At 39.1% G+C, this 20167-nt stretch overlaps 1 protein-coding gene across 21 annotated transcripts in view; it reads right to left on the reverse strand.

Annotated features, from left to right (window-relative positions):
- FANCC (FA complementation group C) overlaps nt 1–20167 on the reverse strand; it is a 343951-nt gene that overhangs the window by 312846 nt on the left and 10938 nt on the right. For 18 of the 21 annotated variants that reach the window (XM_024995469.2, XM_024995458.2, XM_024995468.2 and 15 more), the window contains exon 2: nt 18698–18765. The exons of the other annotated variants lie outside the window; for them this stretch is intronic. The gene's annotated coding sequence lies outside the window, so the exon portion shown is untranslated. The remainder of the gene's footprint in view (nt 1–18697; nt 18766–20167) is intronic. 21 annotated transcript variants of the gene reach the window in all.

Consider the following 20167-nt stretch of genomic DNA (forward strand, 5'->3'; position numbering starts at 1 on the left):
TTCCAAAACATATGGGACTGTGGAAAACAACCATAAAATTAGCACAAAGGCAGTCAAAACAGTTATATGAGAATACAATCTTCAAGAACTTATGTGTACTTCAATGTAGGCAGAAAAGCACATATCAAAAATAACCGCTCATGATTTTTTAAATCTCATCAGACCTGGAATAGAGAAAAACTTCCACAACCCAATAAAGGGCATATATGTAAATAACCTAGAACAGCCAAACAACTTTGAAAAGAACAAAGTTGAAGGACTTACATTTACATTGATTTCAAGACTCATCAAAAGGCTATAGTAATCAAGGCATGCTGCTGCTGCTGCTGCTGCTAAGTCACTTCAGTCGTGTCCGACTCTGTGCAACCTCATAGACAGCAGCCCACCAGGCTCCCCCGTCCCTGGGATTCTCCAGGCAAGAACACTGTAGTGGGTTGCCATTTCCTTCTCCAGTGCATAAAAGTAAAAGTGAAAGGGAAGTCGCTCAGTCGTGTCCGACTCTTCACAACCCCATGGACTGCAGCCCACCAGGCTCCTCCGTCCATGGATTTTCCAGGCAAGGGTACTGGAGTGGGGTGCCATTGCCTGAACCCTTTGCTCATACAATATATAAAAGTGAACTCAAAATGGATCATAGACCTAAAGTGTAAAAGCTAATACTATAAAATCTCTGAAAGAAAACATAGGAAAAAAAAGAATCTCAGCAACCTTGGGTTAGGAAAAGATTTCCTATATAGGACATAAAAGGCACAAACTTTAAAGTAAAATAATCAATAAACTGGACTTCAACAAAATTAACTTCTTGCTCTTCAAAAGATACCATTATGAAAATAAAAAAGGAAGTCATAAACTGGGAGAAAAACATTTGCAAATCATGTATCTGACAAAGGACTTGTATTACAAAAATACAATTTAAAATGATTGTGCAATATTACTACAAACACATTAGAAGGGCTAAAATTAAAAAGACTGACCATCCTAAGTGTTGGTGAGGATGTGGAACTGGAAACTCTCATATACTGCAAGTGGGAATAGAATGGTACAACCCCTTTTGAAAATAACTTAGCAATTTTTTTATTCAAGTAAGCTAGCTGATTTACAATACTGTATTAGTTTCAGGTGTACACAGTAATTTTTTTGTCTGTTACTTTTTATTTTTTAAATTATGAAAATATGATAACACACTTACAGGAGACTTGGAAAATACAGAACAAAGTTACAGTTCTACTATATAATTATTTTTAAGTAGATAAATTAAGATTTTTAGTTGGAGTTTCAACATCAAACTCTCAAAACTTAATAGAATGAACATACAGAGAAGCAGAAGGATATAGTAGACCTGAAAAGTACTATGAACCAATTCAACATAATTAAGATTTATATAATTTTCACAAAACAGTAGAATAAATATTCTATTCAACTTCCCACAGATTATAAACTATGAGACACTAAAACATATTCAGGGACATAAGACCAGGTTCAAAAATTTGATAGTCTAAAGGTACTGAAATCATACAGAGTCTGTTCTCTTATCACTGTGGAATTACATTAGAGATCAATATCAAAAGATATTTGAAAATAACTCACATATTTTCAAATGTGATATGACATTTACCAAGAGAGATCTTGACTTAGCCACTGAAAGGTTCAATAAAGTCAGAAGACTGAAAAAACACAGACAGTAATTACAGAGAAACATTTTAATAAGAAATTAATACCAAAATGAGAAATTAATATCAAAGATACTTTAAAAATCCCATGCATTTGGAAATTAAGTGTCTACTTTCAAATGATGGGTGTTATCTAAGAAGTCATAACAAGGAAATAGAAAGCACTTGTAACAGAATAAAAATGAAAAGAGAAATTTACCAGAATTTGTTGTATGCAGTTGAAACTGCTCAATGCAATTAAATACAATGTGGCATCTTGAATAAGGTATGTATATATCCTTACACATACAAACATGTATCAGTTCAGTTCAGTTCAGCCGCTCAGTCGTGTCCAACTCTTTGCAACCCCATGAATCGCAGCACGCCAGGCCTCCCTGTCCATCACCAACTCCCAGAGTTCAGTCAGACTCACGTCCATTGAGTCGGTGATGCCATCCAGCCATCTCATCCTCTGTTGTCCCCTTCTCCTCCTGCCCCCAATCCCTCCCAGCATCAGAGCCTTTTCCAATGAGTCAACTCTTTGCATGAGGAGGCCAAAGTACTGGAGTTTCAGCTTTAGCATCATTCCTTCCAAAGAAATCCCAGGGCTGATCTCCTTTAGAATGGACTGGTTAGATCTCCTTGCAGTCCAAGGGACTCTCAAGAGTCTTCTCCAACACCACAGTTCAAAAGCATCAATTCTTCGGTGCTCAGCCTTCTTCACAGTCCAACTCTCACATCCATACATGACCACAGGAAAAACCATAGCCTTGACTAGACGAACCTTTGTTGGCAAAGTAATGTCTCTGCTTTTGAATATGCTATCTAGGTTGGTCATAACTTTCCTTCCAAGGAGTAAGCATCTTTGAATTTCACGGCTGCAGTCATATATACACACATATATACATACACACACAAAAGCATTTCTACTATGCCTGATTGCTACTATGCTTAATAAAGACTTGAGAAAGAACATCAAAAAAAAAAAATAAATAAAGAGACAGAAAATTGAAAAACATAAATGAGCAGTGAAAAGGAAACAGAAAAAGTGAAACCAACTGTATAAAATGAAAATATCATCATAAAGTCTAGTTGTTTTTAAACATGGCTGCTCATTAAATATGTTTATCTGGAGCTTTGGAGGGAAAAAAAAGAAATATCTGAGCGTCTGTATTTTTCAAAAATTTCCAAGATAATTCTGATATCCATCTGGATTTTAAAAAGTGGTCACAGGTTTTTCTATTAAATGGTAGTTTTAGTGATATAAAATTATATTATTTTCTGTTGACCAATCATGATACAGTGGTACTAAATTAATAATAGTTACATAATCACAATAGTAAAAGATGTTTTCACAATCAATAGCCAGACAAAAACAAAAGATAATTACAATTGCAAGCCATAACGGAAACATGATTAACCTAACAATATAAAATAAATACATACAATTTGGAGGGGTTAAGTATAGCAGTGTGGTAAGCAGAAGTGCATACATGTACTTGTTTTAATCCACGCGGCCAGTCTATATCTTTTGTTTGGTGCATTTGATCCACTTACATTTAAGGTAATTGGCAATATAATTACCATTTTCTTAATTGTTTGGGGTTTATTTTGTGTAGGTCTTTTCCTTCTCTTGTGTTTCCTGCCTAGAGAAGTTCCTTTAGTGTTGTAAAGCTGGTTTGGTGGTGCTGAATTCTCTTAACTTTTGCTTGTCTGGAAAGCTTTTGATTTCTCTGTTAAATATGAATCACAGTCTTGCTGGGTAGAGTATTCTTGGTTGTAGGTTCTTCCTTTTCATGACTTTAAATAAATTATTCCATTCCCTTCTGGCCTGTAGTTTCTGTTGAGAAATCATTTGATAAACTTATGGGAGTTCCCTTGTATGTTACTTATTGTTTTTCCTTTGTCACTTTTAATATTTTATCTTTGTCTTTAATTTTAGTCAGTTTGATTACTATGTGTCTCAGTGTATTCCTCTTTGCATTTATCCTGCTTGGAATGCTCTGCACTTCCTGGACTTGGTTGACTGTTTCCTTTCCCATGTTAGGGAAATTTTCAGCTATTATCTTTTCAAATATTTTCTAAAGTGCTTTCTCTCTGTATTCTTCTTCTGGGACCCCTATAATGTTGGTGCAGTTAACATTGTCCCAGAGGTCTCTTACACTGTCTTCATTTTTTTTTCATTCTTGTTTCTATATTCTGTTCTGTAACAGTGACTTCCACCATTCTGTCCTCCAGGTCATTTATCTGTTATGCTGCCTCAGTTCTTCTACTATTGATTCCTTCCAGTATATTGTTCATCTCTATTTGTTCTTTAGTTCTTGTAGGTCTTTGGCAAACATTTCTTGCATTTTCTCCATTCTGTTTCTGAGATCCTGGATCATCATTATCATTATACTGAATTCTTTTTCTGGAAGGTTGCCTAGATCCACTTCATTTAGTTCTCTTTGGGGTTTTATCTTCTCCTTTCATCTGGGACATAACTCTCTGCTTTCTTATCCTGATCAACTTTCTGTAATGTGGTTTCCATTCTAGCCACTGTGAAATTGTGGTTCTTCTTGCTTCTTCTGTCTGCCTTCTACTGCATGAGGCAAAGAGCCTTGTGTAAGCTTCCTGATGGGAGGGGTTGGGTGGGAAAAACTGGGTCTTGCTCTGGTGGGCAGGGCCTTGCTCAGTAAAGCATTAATCCAATTATCTGCTGATGGATGGGACTGTACTCCCTGTTAGCTTTTTGTCCTGAGGTGACTCAGCCCTGGGTTTTATTTATGTTTTTGAACTGTGGTGTTGGAGAATATTCTTGAGAGTTCCTTGGCCTGCAAGGAGATCCAACCCGTCCATTCTAAAGATCAGTCCTGGGTGTACTTTGGAAGGAATGATGCTAAAGCTGAAACTCCAGTACTTTGGTCACCTCATGAGAAGAGTTGACTCATTGGAAAAGACTCTGATGCTGGGAGGGATTGGGGGCAGGAGGAAAAGGGGACGACAAAGGATGAGATGGCTGGATGGCATCACCAACTCGATGGACGTGAGTCTGAATGAACTCTGGAAGATGGTGATGGACAGGGAGGCCTGGTGTGCTGCAATTCATGGGGTCACAAAGAGTCGGACACAACTGAGCGACTGAACTGAACTGAACTGACCCAGCCCTGGGGTCTATAGGGTCATGCATGGTAGGGTTAATGGTGATCTCTCAGAGTACTTAAACCAAGGGACAGCTTCCAGGACTGCTGCTGCCAGTGCTCCCATCCCTGCAGTAAGCCCCCCAACCCACGCCTCCATAGGAGACCCTTGAACACTAGCAGGTAGGTCTGGTTCAGTCTCCTGTGAGGTCACTGCTCCTTTCCCTTGGATCTTGGTGCATATCAATTTTGTTTGTGCCCTCCAAGAGTTGAGTCTCTATTTCCCCCAATCCTGTAGAAGTCATGTAATCAAATCATGCTGGCCTTCAAGGGCTTCCCAATCCCTTTGCTGGATCCCCAGGCTGGGAAGCCTGACATGGGACTCAGACCCCTCATAACAGTGGGAGAACTTCTTGGGTATTATTGTTCTCCAGTTTTTGGGTGGCCCACCTGGAGGGTATTGGATTTGATTTTATCGTGATTGCGTCCCTCCTACTGCCTTGTTGGAGCTTCTTCATCTTTGGATATAAGATATCTCTTTCTGTTGGGTTCCAGCATCCCCCATTGTTCAACCATTGTTCAACAGCTAATTGTGATTTTGTTGCTCTCCCAGGAGATAGGCACATGTCTTACTCCACCATCTGGAACCGGAAACCGCAATTTCTTAAAAAGCTAAACTTTTACCTACCCTACAATTTAGCCCTTCCACTCCTACACTTTTACCCAAGAGAAATAAAAGCTATGCTCATCCAAACACCTTAACATAAATATTCATAAGTTTTATCTGTATAAAAAAAATTGAAAACTACCTAAATGTCCATGAAAAGGAGACAAAAAACTGCTATATCCAAATAATGAAAGACTACTCACCAATAAAAATGAACTAGTAACACAAGCTACACAACACAGTTACCAAAACAATTATACTAAGTGAAAAAAGACCCCTCAAAACAGAGGATGTATTATCTGAATCAATTTATATGAAATTTTACAAAATGTAAATTAGTTTATAGTGACAGAAAGCAGATTAGTGATTGCCTGGGAATGGGAGGAGCAACCGTTAGAACTGGACATGGAACAACAGACTGGTTCCAAATAGGAAAAGGAGTACGTCAAGGCTGTATATTGTCACCCTGTTTATTTAACTTATATGCAGAGTACATCATAAGAAACACTGGACTGGAAGAAACACAAGCTTGAATCAAGACTGCCGGGAGAAATATCAATAACCTCAGATATGCAGATGACACCACCCTTATGGCAAAAAGTGAAGAGGAACTAAAAAGCCTCTTGATGAAGGTGAAAGTGGAGAGTGAAAAAGTTGGCTTAAAGCTCAACATTCAGAAAACAAAGATCATGGCATCTGGTCCCATCACTTCATGGGAAATAGATGGGGAAACAGTGGAAACAGTGAGAGACTTTATTTTGGGGGGCTCCAAAATCACTGCAGATGGTGACTGCCGCCATGAAATTAAAAGACGCTTACTCCTTGGAAGAAAAGTTATGACCAACCTAGATAGCATATTCAAAAGCAGAGACATTACTTTGCCAACAAAGGTTCGTCTAGTCAAGGCTATGGTTTTTCCTGTGGTCATGTATGGATGTGAGAGTTGGACTATGAAGAAGGCTGAGCGCTGAAGCATTGATGCTTTTGAACTGTGGTGTTGGAGAAGACTCTTGAGAGTCCCTTGGACTGCAAGGAGATCCAACCAGTCCATTCTGAAGGAGATCAGTCCTGGGATTTCTTTGGAAGGAACGATGCTAAAGCTGAAACTCCAGTACTTTGGCCACCTCATGCGAAGAGTTGACTCATTGGAAAAGACCCTGATGCTGGGAGGGATTGGTGGCAAGAGGAGAAGAGGATGACAGAGAATGAGATGGCTGGATGGCATCACTGACTCGATGGACGTGAGTCTGACTGAGTGAACTCCAGGAGTTGCTGATGGACAGGGAGGCCTGGCGTGCTGCGATTCATGGGGTTGCAAAGAGTCGGACACGACTGAGCAACTGATCTGATCTGATATGGGAATGGGAGGAGAGAGTGGAGTAAAACAGGTAGAAGAAAAGTTGACAAAGGAGCACTAGGAAAGTTGAGGGTATGATATCCATGTTCGTTATCTTAATTGTGGTGATGGTTTCAAGGATGTATTCATATTTAAAGAGTACAATTTGATATGTTTTGACATATGTATGGAGAAAAGGAAAGATATACCCATTTGAATGCAAAGTTCCAAAGAACAGCAAGGAGAGATAAGAAAGCCTTCCTGAGTGATCAATGTAAAGAAATAGAGGAAAACAGTAGAATGGGAAAGACTAGAGATCTCTTCAGAAAATTAGAGATACCAAAGGAACACTTCATGCAAAGCTGGGCACAGTAAAGGACAGAAATGATATGGACCTAACAGAATATAAAAAGAAGAAGTGTCAAAAAGACACAGAACTATTCAAAAAAGATCTTAACCACCCAGACAAGCACGATGGTGTGATCACTCACCTAGACCCAGACATCCTGGAATATGAAGTGGGCCTTAGGAAGGGTCACTACGAACAAAGCTAGTGGAGGTGATAGAATTCCAGTTGAGCTATTTCAAACCCTAAAAGATGATGCTGTGAAAGTGCTGCACTCAGTATGCCAGCAATTTGGAAAGCTCAGCAGTGGCCACAGGCCTGGAAAAGGTAAGTTTTCATTCCAGTCCCAAAGAAAGGCAATGCCAAACAATGCCCAAACTACCACACAAATGCACTCATCTCACACACTAGCAAAGGAATGCTCAAAATTCTCCAAGCCAGGCTTCAATAGTATGTGAACCATGAACTTCCAGATGTTCAAGTGAGATTTAGAAAATATTAGCAAAAAAGACCTTCTAAAACCAAAGATGGAACCACAAAGGGAAGGAGAAGTGGAGATGCAGGATAGTCAAGACCCATACAAGGTAGTCAACTCACAAATGTGAGAATAATTACAGTTGCACAGAGGTTCTCTCCAAGGAGCAAGGACTCCAAGACACTCATCAGGCTCCCCAGCTCAGGGGTCCTGCACTGAGATGAGCCTCCACAACACTTGGCTTTAAAAGTCAGAGTGGATTACTTTCAGGAGAGCCAGAAGGCTGTGTAAAATAGAGACTCCACTCCTAAAGAGCACATACAAAATCTCACACATTCTAGGACCTAGAGAAAAAGCAATCATTTGAAAGAAGCCTGGGTCAGACTCAGCTGCTGATCTTGAAAAGCTTCCCAGAGAGGCAGGAGGCAATTGGAACTCACTCTGGAAGCACAGACACTGGTGGTAGCCATTTTTGGAAGCTCATTCTACCTGGTGGACACTGGTGCTGATAAGCACCATTTTGGAATCACTCCTCTAGCTTATAAGTGCTGAGACTCAGGCATGTCCACCAACCTGTAGGCAGCAGTACTGAGATACCTCTGGCCAAACAACTAGCAGGGCTGAGACACAACCCCCACCAGCAGACCTGCTGCCTTAAGACCATCTAAGCCCACAGAACCCTGGCATTGGCCCTGATCACCAGAGGGCACAGGATCCAGCCCAGCACACCAATGCACTGGCACTAGCCCTGGGACCCCCAGGGCTCTGTAGCCAGAGACCTCAGAATGGGGCTGCATCCCCAAGGGTCCCACTAGTGCTGGGACCAGCCAGGACCAATGGAGAGACAGCAATCCTGAGATCCCTGGGACCACTGCCCCACCTAAGCAGGCTGACACTAGCTCTTGGATCCCAGGGGCTCTACAGTCATATACTTTACAACCCAGCCCCAGCTACCAGTACACCAACATCAGGACTGGGATTCTTCTGGCCATGCAGCCAGCTATACTAGGACCCAATACCATCCACCAGTGGCTGGCAGCCTGCACACAAGGTCAGACCTGGCAATCAACTGGACCAGGGCCAGCTACTCCTGGCTACTCAGCAAGCCACAACAGAAGGACCCACACAGCCTATACAGAGGGCATCCCTAGAGTACACATTTCTGGTGACAAGAAGGGAATGCACTGCTGGGGCACACAGAACATTTCCAACAAAAGGTCCTTCTCCAAAGTTTGTAAATATAACCAACCTACCAGATATATGAGGCTTCTTTCCTGGTGGCTCAGAGGTTAAAACGTCTGCCCGCAATGCAGGAGACCTGGGTTCGATCCCTGGGTTGGGAAGATCCCCTGGAGAAGGAAATGGCAACCCACTCCAGTATTCTTGCCTGGAGAATCCCATGGATGGAGGAGCCAGGTAGGCTACAGTTCACGGGGTCGCAAAGAGTTGGACATGACTGAGTGACTTAACTAACCAGATATACAGAAATAAAAACAGCAAATTAGGCAAAATGAGGCAACAAAGGAATATGTTCAAAACAAAGGAATAAAATGAGACCCCAGAAGAAAAATTAAGTTAAGGTATTCTACTCAACAGAAGTTAAGGCAATCTACTCAATAGAAAGTTCAAGGTAATGATTATAAAGATGTTCAAACAACTCAGGAGAAAATTGAATGAACAGATTGAGAAATAAGAAGTTTTTAACAAAGAGTTGGAAAATATAAAGAAGAACTAGGCAGAGATGAAGAATACATGAAAAATACATTAGAAGGAATCAAAAATAAATTAGAAGATACAAAGAAATGGATCAGCAGGCTGAAAGAGAGTAGTGAAAATCACTGAAGCAGAATAGAAAAAAGAATAAAGAGACCTCTGGGAAAACATCAAACATACTAACATTCACATTATAGGTATCCCAGGAGAAGAGAGCAAGAAAGGAGAGAGAATATATTTCAAGACACAATAGCTGAAAACTTCCCTAACCTAGGAAAGGAAACAGATATCCAGCCAAGTTCAGGAGGTACCGAGTACCAAACAGGGTCAACCCAACAGCACATTATAATTAAAATGACAAAAATTAAAGATAAAGAGAGACTAATAAAATCAGAAAGGAAAAAGCAACAAGTTAAGAACAAGTGAATTCCCATAAGGCTATCAGCTAACTTCAACAGAAACCCTACATGCCAGAAGGGAGTGGCACAATATATTTAAAGTGATGAAAGTGAAAACCTACAACCAAGAATACTCCTCCACCTGACAAGGCTTTTATTCAGATTTAAAGGAGAGATCAAAAGTTTTACAGGCAAGCAGCTGAGTTCAGCACCACCACACCAGCTTTACAACAAATATCAAAGGGACTTCTCTACACTAAAAAGGCCACAACTAGAAACATGAAAATTACAAAAAGTAAAGTCTCATTGATAAGGTCAAACACACAGTAAAGGTAGTAAATCAGCCATGTATAAAGATAAAAGGAAGATTAAAGACAAAAACCAAAAAACACCTATATGCACAATAAGTAATTAAGAGATACAAAACACAAAAATATGTAAAATATGTCAAAAACAGTAAAAATGAAGGATTGTTAAAATGTGTTAGAGCTTAAGAGATCAGCAATTTAAAATAATCACAGATAGATTAGATGGATGGTGATGTACAGTGTGGGGAACAGAGTCAGTAACTGTGTAATATCTTTGTATGATAACATAATAACTAGACTTATGGTGATCATTTTGAAAAATACAGAAATACCAAATCTGTATTTTGTGTAACAGGAACTAACAGGGTGTTGTAAATCAGTTATTCTTCAAAAATGAAGAAACTCACAGAAAAAGAGGTCAGGTTTCTGGTTACCAGAGGCAGGAGGTGGGGGGGGAAAGGGAACTGGATGAAAGTAATCAAAAGGTACAACTTCCAGTTATAGGATAAATAGGTACAGGGAATATATGCAATAGTTTATAATTATAAACACAGTATAACTTTTAAAATTTGCAAATCACCATGTTGTACACCAGAAACTTATAGAACATTATACATCAACTATACTTCAAAAAAAGTTAGAAAAAAAGGTAAATGAGTCTTAGGAATGTAACGTACAACATGATAATATAATTAACACTGTTCTATGGTATGCAAGAAAGGTATTATGAGAGTAAGTCCTATGATTTTTCATCACAAGGAAGAAATCATTTTCTATTTTTTAATATTTTGTATCCATATGAGATGATGGATGTTCACTAAACTTACTGTGATAATAATTTCATGATGCATATAAGTCAAATCATTATGCTATACACTTTAAACTTACAGAGCACAAGATGTCAATTATATCTCAATAAACTGGAAAGGGAAAAAGTTTAACACCTGAAACCATAAAGTTCTTAGAGAAAAATGTAGGCAATAACTTCACTGACACTGGTCTTAGTGATTTTTTTTTTTTTTTTTTTTGGAGTGGACTCCTAAAACAAGGGAACCAAAAGCAAAAATAAGCAATACGGCTATATCAAACTAAAATTTTTCCCACCCTGATGCTTCCCTATCATCAAAACAAAAAGGCAACCTACTGATTGGAAGAAGACATCTGCAAATCCTATATCCAATAAGGAGTTAATATAAAAAATATACAAACTCAAATTCAACATCAAAAAAACCCAAACAAGCCAACTAAAAAATAGGCAGAGGATCTGCATATTTTTCCAAAGACATACAGATGGCTAAAAGTCCATGAATTGCTCGATATAACTAGTCATCAGGGCGAATCACATCCCAATTACAGCCAAATCATAGCAAATCACAACCATAATGATGTATCATCTCACATGTTAGAATGCCTGTTATTAAAAAAAAAGAAATAACAAGTGTAGATGAGAATGTAGAGAAAAGAAAACTCTTGTGTACTGTTAGTGGGAATGTAAATTGGTACAACTATTATAACAAACATTATGGAGATTCCTCAAAAAATTACAAGTAGAACTACCATATGATCCAGCAGTTCCACAGGGGGCTGTTTAAAATGTCCCCTAAGCATAGGGCTCAAGTGCTAACTAGTATTACTAAACACAGGAAGGCTTTGATACACCTTAGGGAGAAAATATATGCTTTAGGGTTACAGTGATAAGCTCTGTGGAAGGTAACTAGGTAATTGTTCAAGGTTAGGTTTTTGCACTATGGGGAATTTTATACCACTTATATGTATATTGTCACCCTGCTTATTTAACTTATATGCAGAGTACATCATGAGAAACGCTGGGCTGGAAGAAGCACAAGCTGGAATCAAGATTTCCAGGAGAAATATCAATAACCTCAGATATGCAGATGACACCACCCTTATGGCAGAAAGTGAAGAGGAACTAAAAAGCCTCTTGATGAAAGTGAAAGTGGAGAGTGAAAAAGTTGGCTTAAAGCTCAACATTCAGAAAACAAAGATCATGGCATCTGGTCCCATCGCTTCATGGGAAATAGATGGGGAAACAGTGGAAACAGTGTCAGACTTTATTTTTTTAGGCTCCAAAATTACTGCAGATGGTGACTGCAGCCATGAAATTAAAAGACGCTTACTCCTTGGAAGGAAAGTTATGACCAACCTAGATAGCATATTCAAAAGCAGAGACATTACTTTGCCAACAAAGGTTCGTCTAGTCAAGGCTATGGTTTTTCCTGTGGTCATGTATGGATGTGAGAGTTGGACTGTGAAGAAAGCTGAGCGCCGAAGAATTGATGCTTTTGAACTATGGTGTTGGAGAAGACTCTTGAGAGTCCCTTGGACTGCAAGGAGATCCAACCAGTCCATTCTGAAGGAGATCAGCCCTTGGATTTCTTTGGAAGGACTGATGCTAAAGCTGAAACTCCAGTACTTTGGCCACCTCATGTGAAGTGTTGACTCATTGGAAAAGACTCTGATGCTGGGAGGGATTGGGAGCAAGAGGAGAAGGGGACGACAGAGGATGAGATGGCTGGATGGCATCACTGACTCAATGGACGTGAGTCTGAGTGAACTCCGGGAGTTGGTGATGGACAGGGAGGCCTGGCGTGCTGCGATTCGTGGGGTCACAAAGAGTCAGACACGACTGAGTGACTGAACTGATACGTATTACTAAATCAAAAGATAAATAATTTTATAAAAGAAAGAAAATAAAAAAGAAACTGGCAAATCTAGAGATAGGGCAGACCTCATGATTAATCCACCTCCATCCTAATCCCCTAATGACAGCAAAATAGTTCAGTCATTATGGGAGTCCCATTATACAACATACCACCCAAAAAGAGAGTATACACTTCTGCTCTAGCAGCCCAAGTAAAAGACCTCAGATGTTTTTTGGATTGTATTTGCTTAAACTTATGCCCATCCCTAACCAATGACTGTGATCATGCAAATTTTACTAATTTAAGGCAGACTGTTTAAGAGAACCAGAGTCTACCAGAGAAGCTAGTAGTGAGACTGGTATTCCCCGGAGTCTATGTAACAGTGACTTCTGAAAGAAAATCCAGGCACTGTTAGGAAGGAAAAAAGCAAGAAAAGATGCTGGGTAGGCACCCAACAAGGTCAACAATCATGAAGCAGCAGGCGAAGAGTTGTGGCAATACAGCATACACACATAAGACAATAGTATGAACAACAGTGCATAAGGACCAGAAATGATCATCAAGCAATCAGGGCTTGGTAAGGAGATCTATGGGAACAGCACGTAAATGTACAAACAGAATCAGAGAAATGGGATCAGGGTTAAGTACAAGGAGGATGTATAATGTGATTACTCTGAATAAAAAACAACAAAGGAACCAGCTCCAAGAGGGTGTTGGAAGTAATTAAGCTAAAGAGCCCCTCCAAATTCCCATGAAAGAAGTCAATCAGTTTAGCAATTCTGCACCTTCAAAGCTGACTAGGTAAGGGATCACCGAGCCAAACTCAAATGTTTAAATAATGCCTTCCCTGAATAATTGTGCGTGTATGTAAAATACAGCAGTCTCTAACTGTCTTATGGGTAGTTAGCAGAATATCTGACTCCAGATCTCAGATTATATAAAAACAGAGTAAACATTAAAAATGTTACATATAACATATATTCTGTATTACAAAATCAGCATTGGGCTTCTAAAGGAAAATGAAAAAACTACAGTCTTAAAAATCTGAAAAATGAAAACCATGGGATAAAGGATAATAAGAAGTATAGCCAGACAGATGTAAAATCATGCCATCCGGGGTCCTACCCACTGGATGCCATAACACTGACCACAGCACCAATTCCTTTCCTCTTCCCCTTCCCTCTTACTCCCTAACCCCACTTCCCTTGATACCTATACTCTATTTTTCAAAGGTCTGAAAGAAGCAAAGAACTATAAAGCCCAATTCATCACTACGCAAAAGCATGACATATCTCATCAAAACCTACCTTTTGTGATTTGGAAGTGATAATAATCCTCAAGTTTTACTTTCACAGTTCAAGAAAATGAATAAGCTAATTACTCTCACCACTTACTTTCTCTTATGAAGTTAGAAGCAAAGAGAATAGATCAACCTGGGTCCAATCAGAAGGGAAAAAACCACACAGCAGTTTGAATAAGGGAAATCAAATATAAAGAATTATTCACTATAACTGAGTTAACCAGGAGACTGGCTAGTCAAAAGTAAAAAGAAATCTAAAGAATATAGGAATAGCAGATATAAAGAGCACCCACTACTTTCTGGTGCTGGAATTCAGCACCCAAGAACAACACCCCCTTTGACTCTACCCACCAGGCACCCGATAAGATCTAAATCTTATTGGAGAGGACACAGCCACGGCTCACCAAATGACAGTGAAGTCTCTATGGGTGCTGTGCCAGTAGAACTTGATGGAAATCCACCTTTTGTAACTTGCCAGATACCTACCATACATGGTGCCAGGAAAACCTGGTTGCAAGCAAATGTCTCACCAGAGGCACTCTATTAAAAAAAAAAAAATCACCCAAGGGGAATGTTGGGGCAAGCTGCAGGTGACTAAGTGCTACTGGCCCCATTGCACCCCAGGACTGGGCACCAGAGGAGCAGCACATGCCCAGGAGCCTGCTAGAGGGACTGCAGGTCCCAGGAGCCAGGCAGTCGGGGAGCTGAGCTCTGAGGAATCACTCAAGCTACAGAAGCTGGACACTGAGGAAGTCATGTGGGCTGCAGAAGTGAGAGGCACTTGACCGGACAGTACATAAAATATCACACTGGTCTACTACTTGAACACAACCATGCTGACCGGATCTGATGAACAAGAAATGACAAAGTCCTTTAGATGCCTTATTAACACACATGCCAATAAACCCCGAGAAACTCATGGGTCCCCCACCTCAGTGAAGTAAATGGGGTTTAATAGTTTGAAGCAGCAGTTAGCAAACTTCTTCTATAAAGGTCCACATAATAAATATTTTAGGCTTTACAGATTCTGTCCTTTATTCTTTTTTTTTTTCCCAAACATTTAAAAATTTTTTTAAAAATTCTTAGCTTACAAGTCACACAAAAACAGGTAATAGGCCAAATCAGACCCACAGCATGCAAGATATATACTCTGCAAGGTGAAATATAAGCTGCTCTAATGTACCACCTATCATGAAAAGAGGCACAGTTGTGCAGTAAGTTCTTTGAATTTTGAAGGCAACACATTTGCATGCACTATTTTGACCCATCTATAGAGTCATGGGTAAAGCTGCCTGCTTTGAGTAGAATCAGAGCAAGAGAAGGCTCTGAAGCTCAGATCCTTCAAGGATAAAGGTCTGCTCATTTACCGGGAAAAAATTCTAACCATCTAAGGCTCTGGCTGAGGGCCCAGGAAATACGGAATAAGTTGTACAAAGAAGTCATGGATATCAATTATGGCCTTATGGTCAACTAGAGGAACAAGGATTGTAAAAGTTTTACATATTTTCTATTTGCTCATTATATGTGTATGTGTATATATATGTATTAATATACATTATTTTATATATATATACACACACACACATACATATGTTAACAAATTTCCTTCTCTTTCCTTATCATTTTTATTTTATGGACAAGTGGTTAGAAGATGGCTTTACAATTTTGTCTTTACACAACAGAACATTCAGTGGGACTATGGCTGATTTTAGAAAGCGTTTAGAGACTCCTTTTAATTTTGGCATGAATCATAGACCACCACCCTACCCCGCTGGGGGTTACTGTCTCCTGTGCAGAAGAGTGCGGAAGGACTCTTTGTTCTTAGAGAGTGGAGTGAAGACCGTAAGCAAACTGGCCCTGTCAATGGTGCCCAAGGGCAACAGCATGCTACACCTGCCGCTGTGGGTGTGCCCAGACTGCCGGCGCACACTGGCGAAGGAGGAGCGCCACAGTGGCCTCGACCAGCCGGCGATTTTGCTGTTTTGAATGACACTCCTGGAGCACAGGTTTACACATCCTGGTGTATATACATGTAGCAAAGGAATTGTTGAGTCAAACAGTTAGCTCAGCTTGTAAAGAATCCGCCTGCAATGCAGGAGACCCGGTTGGATTCCTGGGTCAGGAAGCCTGTCCCCTGGAGAAGGAATAGGATACCTACTTCAGTATTCTTGGGCTTCCCTGGTGGCTCAGATGGTAAAGAATCTGCCTGCGATGTGGAAGACCTGGGTTTGATCCCTGGGTTGGGAAGATCCCCTGGAGGAGGACATGGCAACCCACTCCATTATTCTTGCCTGGAGAATCCCCATGGACAGTGGAGCCTGATGGGCTATAGTCCTGGGGTCACAGAGTCAAACACAACTGAGTGACTAAGCCATGGCTGATTTTGAAATGTGACATAGTAAGTAATTAATACAATGACTCTTGGAATTGTGCATTTGCTCATTTGGAGAAAGAAAAAAATGTCTTCACTTGAAAGAATAGCTTTATCTTGTTGGGCAGAAATATAGTTGTTAGTTGTTAGTTGTTATACAATCAAACAAGAGGCCTTAATAAATTTTAAAAGCACATGTTCTGACCACAATGGACTTAAAATCAACAATAAACATACATGGAACCCTAAAATATTTGGAAATTAAATCCACACTTCTAAATAATCAATGGCTCAAAAAAGGGATCACATAGTAAACTGAAAATATCTTCAACTGATGACAAAAACATAAACATATCAAAATTTGGGGGATGCAGCCTAAGCAGTGCTTAAAGAGAAATTTGTAACTGAACGGTTGTATTAGAAAAGAATAAAGGTCTCAAATCAATAACTTAAGCTTCTACCTTAAAAAACTAGAAAAAGAACAACAAACTAAACGTAAAGCAAGCAGAAGGAAAGCTATAATAAAGATTACAGAGGAAATCAATGAAAACAGAAAAACAACTGGTAAAATCAATGAAACAAAAAGTTGGTTCTTGAAAATATCAAAACCAATAAACTTTTAGCTACACTGAGCAAGAAGAGAAAAAGATACTAACTACCCCAATCAGAAATGAAACAGGAGGCATCACTGCTGACTCTATAGGATCACTTTTATGCCAACAAATGACACAACTTAGATAATGGGGGGTGGGGGGGGTGGGGAAATCCTAGAGAGAAGCAACTTACCAAAACTTACTCAAGAAGAAAGAGAAAATCAAAATTGACTTGTAACATGTAAAGACATTGAAGTTGTCATTTAAATTTTTCCAATAAAAATTCATGAACAGATAACTTCATGGATGAATTCCACCATATATTTAAAGAAAAAATAATACTAATCCTTTACAAACTCTTTCAGAAAATGTAAGAGGAGAGAACACTTCCCAACTCATATTAAAATGCCAGAATTGCCATAAGATCAGTCAAAGACAGCACAAGAAAATCACCTGCCAATATTCCTCAAAAACACAGACACAAAATCCTAAACAAAACATTACTAAACCAAATCCAGTAACACATAAAAAGGATTATACACCATGACCAAGTGGGATTTATCCTAGGAATGCAAAGCCAGTATAGCATTAAAAAATCAATTAATGTAATGAGTCATATTAATAGAATAAAGTAACTAACCACATGGTTATCTCAATAGATGCAGAAAAGCATCTAACAAAATCCAACATTTGTTCATGATAGGAACTCTCAACCATCTAGGAACAGAAGGAAAGTTTCCCAACTTTCTGAAAGGGCATTTCTGAAAAGATCACAGTGCTACCATCATTCCTAATGGTAAAAGAGTAACAGGGAAGAACAAATCTGACTCCACATTAGACCTGTTTCTTTTGCTTTAGTTAACAATGATTGCATATAGTCTGAAATATATAGGATAACCTATTTTCAAGGCAGATCTTTAAAAGTCCATTCATATACAGATAAAAAGTTGCAGAAGAAGGAATAACATTCGTTGGAGGTTTACAACATCATGACCTGACCTATGTGGACAGCTGCAAGAACAAAGAATTCCCGCACCAACAGTCTGCAACAACCAACCAACCAAGTGAGAGTCAATTCCTAGGCAGGTTGATAAGTCCAGCGGTCCCCAAGAAGAGAGGGGTCTGGAATTCTCAAGGAGGAGGAAAGGACAAACTGTTTTTCCCTCTACATTCCTTAGGATTATATAACAATAATGTATCCTGCTTGAGGACAGTCTCTGAAAAAAAAAAAAAACCTTCTGGCTAATCCTGTAATCTTAAAATGTAAATTATGGGAGTAGGTCTAGTAAGGTCTTTACAACCACCAGACATTCTTTTGATTCACTGAAATAACTAATTAAAAGTATATAACTCCATTGCTAATACTAGCAAGGGGGTACTCTTTCTGCCCCCTTCTGATGTCTATGTCAGAAGCTTTCTCTATCTCTTTTATACTTTAATAAAACTTTACTACACAAAAGCTCTGAGTGATCAAGCCTTGTCTCTGGCCCCAGATTGAATTCTTCTCCAGAGGCCAAGAATCCCAGCATCTTTCATGGTTCAGCAACAACATTTCACAAGGGCACCCTTTTCTCACTTTGCCCTTAAAAATGCTTTGCTGTAACCCTTCAGGGAGTTTGGGACTTGGGGAGTTGCGGGGAGAAATAAGCCACCTGTCCCCTTGCACGGTGCGGCAATAAACCTTTCTCTGCTCCAAACACTGACCTTTCAATTTTGTTTGGCCTCACTGTGCATTGGGCACACAAGATTAAATGCTTACCTCCTAAGATCAGGAACAAGTCAATAAGATCCATGCTCCTTACTTCTGTTCACAATGTATTAGAGGTTCTAGGCAAAAAAAAAAAAAAAAAATTAAGGCATCTAGATACAAAGATATATCTAGTCAATCCTAAAAGAAATCAGTCCTGAATATTAATTGAAAGAACTGATGCTGAAGCTCCAATACTTGGGCCACCTGATGCGAAGAACTGATTCACTGGAAAAGACCCTGATGCTGGGAAAGACTGAAGGCAGGAGGAGAAGGGAATGACAGAGGATGAGTTGGCTGGATGGCGTCACTGACTCGATGGACATGAGTTTGACAAGCTCTGGGAGTTGGTGATGGCCAAGAACCCTGGCATGCTGCAGTCCATGGGGTCGCAGTCAGACACGACTGAGCGACTGAACTGAACTGAGATACAATAAGTAAAAACTGTCTATATTTGCAAATGACATGATATTGTATGTAGAAAATTCTAAGGAATTCACACACAAAAAAACCCTGCTTAATATAATAGTAAAGTAAGGTTGCAGGACACAAGATAAATAAACAAAAATCAATTATATTTTTACGTATTGGCAATGAACAATCCAAAAACAAAATCTGAAAAACTCTACTCACAATAGCACAAAAAAGTTAAACACTTCAAAATAAAGTTAACAAAAGAAGGGCAAGACTTGTGCACTGAAAATTACAAAACATTGCTAAAAGAAATGAAATGTCGTACAAAACAGAAAGACAGTCCATGTTCATGTTAAGATGGCAACAGCAATTCTCCCCCAAACAAATCTACAGATTATATGCAGTTTCTATCAAAATCCATCACAGTAGGCTTTTTCGGAAAAAATGACAAAATGATACAAAAATTTATATGGAAATCTAAGGAAACCAGCATAGCCAAAACAATTTTGAAAAAGAAAAAAATATCAGAAGACTTATACTACCCAATTTCAAAACTAACTACAAAGATACCATATAATCAAGACAGTGTGGTGCTGGTATGAGAAGAGGCATAACAATGACTCAAACAGAAATGAGAGTCTAGAAATAATTTATGGTCACTTGATTTTTGACAAAGGTGCAAAGGCGATTAAATGGGAAAAGGATCTTTTTATTTTTCCTCAACAAATAATGCTAAAACAACTGGATATCCATACACACAAAAAAGATGAATTTGGACCCATACTGCATACCATACACAAAAGTTAGTAGAAATTGAACATGAACCTAAAGCATTATTTTTTTAAAAAACTGATAAACTGGACTTCCTCAAAATAAAAACTTGTATTTCAAAAGATACCACAGAGAAAATGAAAAAGCAACAGACTGGGTAATAAATTATTTACTGAAATAATTTATAAAACATACATTGGGCTTGTACCCAGAATACACAAAGAATGTGTACAGCCCAATAAGAAGGCAAACCAATCCAAAAATGGACTAAAGATTTCAGTAGACATTTCAAAGACA

This window comes from Bos taurus, chromosome 8, assembly GCF_002263795.3.
Source record: "Bos taurus isolate L1 Dominette 01449 registration number 42190680 breed Hereford chromosome 8, ARS-UCD2.0, whole genome shotgun sequence".
In the NCBI taxonomy this organism is placed as follows: Eukaryota; Metazoa; Chordata; class Mammalia; order Artiodactyla; family Bovidae; genus Bos; species Bos taurus.